General features: G+C 45.9%; 1 pseudogene; it reads right to left on the bottom strand.

The window, feature by feature from the left end:
• Window positions 1-301: 301 nt before the first annotated feature.
• On the bottom strand, window positions 302-3,580 carry LOC139585558 (uncharacterized; annotated as a pseudogene).
• Between the last annotated feature and the right edge of the window lie 800 nt (window positions 3,581-4,380).

Raw genomic sequence — 4,380 nt, 5'->3', positions numbered from 1 at the left:
CTGCTAGGGCCCCGGTACAACTATCCCACACTTCGAGGTGGAAAATATCCACCAGCTGCCCAATAACCCCAATCCGCAGGAGCCTCAACACTACGAGGATAAAATCTCCTGGCTCGCAGTCTACGCCCCACTGCCTATGAATTTTAAAAATGACCTTTGGGAGGTACTCCATTTTCTCCTTCGCCGGTCCTCGGCGCCAGACTTCCTCCTTTGCCGGTCCTAAGTGCGAGACTTTCCCCTCTCGCCGGTCCTCTGGGAGCGTCCTCCCTGCCGGGGACAGTCCTGCTGCTCCGGCTGCCGTTCACTCGCCCAGGCGGTTCCCACTTCCTGGATTGTCCCGGGTTTTGGCACCACTTGTTGCCGACACTTGGGGCGTGGGGTCCTGGGTCAAGAACGGCTCGGTGGCCGCACCTTTGCCACACGGACCAAGTACACGCACACACCAATGTGGTGGACGGTAAAATGGCCTTGATTAACAGTTGAACCTGGTCATTTATAACAGGGCTTAATGGTAAAAGGTAACAGTAAAAGGGGAGGGGTTCTGCCTGAACGTAACATCGCAATATCTTAACCTCCCACACATTGGACCCTCAGGACCCTGCTGCCGTAGCTGTACTGACAGCCCTGAGGAGCCAAATCCCCATTCCACCTGAAAGGGATCTGTGGGATGGACAGGGTCCAGTGCTTGGTGAGCTGTTGCTTCAAAAAACAGCAATTGCAATGCTTCCTCCTGAGAAGGAGTCCAATCCCATTTCACCCCATTTGCTCAGCAAGTCATGAAGGGGCCTAGCAATTATTGAAAGATCTGGAATGTGTTTTCTCCAGAACACTAATAATCCTAGAGCTTGCAGGAGATCTTTCCTGGATTCAGGCATTTTGATCTGATCTAAAGAGGTTAGGATATCAGGTGGAATACATGTCATACCTCCTTTCCAGCAAATTCCCAAAAACTTCACTTCCTGAGAAGATTTCTGAATTTTCTCTGGGGGCATCTGCAAATCAAGACTTTCTAAGTGAGAGATTATTTTCTGCTGATGTTTCCCTACTACCTCTATTTCACACCCCCCCCCCCCCCCCCCCCCAGAATGTCATCAATGTATTGATAAACAGCTACGTTGTCAGGTTTGGGTATTTTTTCTAATTGCTGGGCTAAAGTAGGGCGGGCCAAAGTGGGGGAGTGTTTGTAGCCTTGGGGAAGCCTAGTGAAAGTGTATTGCTGTCCTTTCCATGTGAAGGAAAAACGGTCCATATCTTCTGGCTGTGTAGGTATCATAAAAATCATGTCTTTGACATCTATAGTTGCCATGATTGAGTGAGCTTTTTCTTGAATTGATGTCATTAATTCAGCCAAATTTGGGACCGCTGCTGTAAGAGGGTCTGTGTTGGCATTAAGTCTACTGTCAGCCTCCACTTCTCATTGGGTTTCCAAACTGGCCACACTGGCAAGTTGAAAAGAGAATGGGTATTGACTATTACTCCTTGGTCTCACAAGTCCTGTATAACCAGTTGATGCCCTCTTTGGCACCAGAATGTAGAGGGTATTGTTTTACATGAGTAATTTTGCTAGACAGTGAGGAGGATGCAGCTTGGAGCAGTCTAATGTTAAGACGTGGCACGCCAAATGACCACAGGAATCCCTCAGAATCTTCCCACTGCCTCCCAGCAATAACATCCATCCCTAATAAATTGTTTGGAATATCCCCAATTTTGACAACTAATTGATTCTCCTCTCCATGGAGCATGAGTTTTACTAAGGCCACATTCATAGATTCTGTAGTTCCTAGGGCATTTAAAGCACAACATGGTTTCTTTGTTGGAACAATTCTACACTTCTGGGCATCCTTTTTGTTAGTGCAGAGATTTGTGCCCCAGTGTCAATCAGAAAGGTTACAAGTGCCTGTTTGAGGCCTGTGATAGCTGTGATCAATATATCTCCTGATTTATGTTTAGTGAGCATTCTCAGATACATCCATGCTCCAGCCCTTTGCTCACCTATAAGGGATGGAGAGCCTAGTTTCTCTGGTTCTGTGTTTGCTTTGGCTCACATCCTAAATTCTGAGGGAGAGGCTGGGAGAGGGTTTCTTTTGGCTCACTGGCTGGATTCTGAGAAGGGAGGGGTGCACTGGGTTGAACTGATAAATTCGGTTTCTGATAGTGCCAATTAGTTATTATTTTCTGTAATTTATCAAGGGGCAAACCATCCATCACCTCTCTGGGGGACCCCCCCTTTTAACTTCCAACAACCACCAATGGTGGTGGTTAGAGATCTGTTTTCCCTTCCCTAAATTTTCACCGTGAGGAGCCCCGATAAACCAAACACTGTTTGTTTTTTCTGATTTCTCCTCCAGGGTTTTTACAGGTCCATATCATCTACTGTAATTAATCAAATCTACTGCAACCTCACTCCATGTCCAAACTTTATGGCTACTGGCAGGTGAATCAGATTGAGAAGCTGGGGGCTGTGAGGGGATGGAGTATGGAGTGAAACCAGGATCAGTAGATTCAGTTTGGTCAGTGGGGTTACCAAGGAATCTATCTAGTCTCTCTATGGGACCCAAGGCCAGTATGGTTTTCTGTAAAATAATTGCTGTAGGTTTAGGAAGCCCTCAAATCAAAGGAGTCATAATTTCAGGCTTTACAGGTAATTGCACTGGTGACAGAAAACCAGGAATCAACCTTTTTCATGAATCATTTGCAGGCAGGTGGCTTTGTGGGCGCCTTCCAAAAGCTGGTTGGGGGCACTGACTATAGCTAAAGGGTCTCCCCTTTCCAAAGGATTAATTCCCCCAGCCCAGAAAGGCACACATTGTGTCAGGGACCACGTGTCACGCTTATCTCCTGTTGTTAGGAAAACTCCATGTCCCCAGTACCCACTGGCCTCCTGTTCAGTTAATTTAATTTGATCTCCACCAGTGAGGGACACTTGGAAGACATATTCTGTCTCCGATTCTTGTGGGAGGCACCCAAATTCTTTCTTCAGCTTAGTCAATTTGGTAGTGCTGAATGGTATTTGTTTAGTTGTGATATGTGGTTCAAAATCTTCATCATTAATATAATTATATTCTGTTTTAACCAAGGGTCTCAAATGAGGGCAGCAGTTTTCTCCACAGTTTTTTTACTGCTTCTAGTTCCTTATAGGGATAAATGTGTTTAATGTGAGGAGTTTCTTTTCCTCTGCCTGTGTTGAGGAATCAGCATTCAGTGAATTCTTAACATGTTCCTCTCTAAGGGCAGCTCGTAACAGATAGATCTCATTTCTTTCTTCATTTAATTGTTTTTGCCAAATTTCAACTAGGTTTTGAAGGGAGTCTATTATAGCTTTTTCCTCACTTCTTCACTTTAAGAGAGTTTTTATAGCTGCTGTGAGACAAGCTCCCAAAACTGAGCAGAGAATAGTTTTATTTTTGCCCAGTTTAAATTTTGTTTCATGTTGTAAAGAACATACTCTATCAATAACATTTTTCAAATTAAATCAGTTACTTTGTGCCCGTTCTTCTCCTCCGGGAGAAGGTTTGGCATTGTGTTTGGCTAGTAGAGCATAAAATTCAGCTTCAACTTTTGCGCTGAGGTTTTCAGTCATTTTGTGAAGGGACCAAAACCATGACAGGGAGGTGTAGACTTAAGGTACACAACCACACAGCGTCTGCTATGTTGCCTTCTTGGGAAGGCAGCGGCGACCTGGTTTCGGAGTTCAGCACGGTGATCCCCTCCCGGGACCTCTCGGGCCAGTAACGGACGCTAACACCAATGTGGTGGACGGTTAAAGGCGTTTATTGAGGGGTCTCAGGGGCATTTATGGACTAAGGGGTTTCTCTACGTCAGAAAGGGGTTTGGCTATACTTTCTAGGGTTAGTATGGAGTGGAAAGTTACTGGCATCTATAGGTTAGGGGGGCTACATGTTTAGCTACATTCCAAGGGTGATCCTTATCTCTGGGGAGAGGGGCAGAAGGAGTCCTGTAATTTTCCGTCACAGCCCGAAATCTTCCGAATGCCTGTCCCTTACCTACCACATGGCTGTGTTTCCCTTGCTTCCCTGGGTGGGTGGGTGAAGAGACTAAATGTGCCTGGGAGGTTCTACTCAGTTACTTCAAGTAGTCCCTTCACTTCCCAGACAGTCCAGATTCACACATACACAAAAACAGTTTCCCTTTTTGCACTAAGAGATCTTTTGTAAAATTCTGAAGACAGAGCCCTCAATTGAGTATGGGGGTGCTTTTCACCTAGGCATGTGCAATTTGTGGGAAATTTGAGTCACTCCCTTTCCTTTTTAGACAACCACTCACCCCTTTCGGGGTATCGGGCTGGGTGCGGCTGGAGAGAAACATCCTTCCCCTGTTACAGACTACACACAACCCTGCAAACCCCTCTGTCTGTGAGAA

This window comes from Agelaius tricolor, unplaced genomic scaffold (assembly GCF_023055355.1).
Source record: "Agelaius tricolor isolate 1412-34295 unplaced genomic scaffold, bAgeTri1.0.p SCAF_84, whole genome shotgun sequence".
NCBI lineage: Eukaryota > Metazoa > Chordata > Aves > Passeriformes > Icteridae > Agelaius > Agelaius tricolor.
The sequence above is the reverse complement of the archived record's forward strand: the minus strand, read 5'-3'. Positions and strand labels throughout refer to the sequence as shown.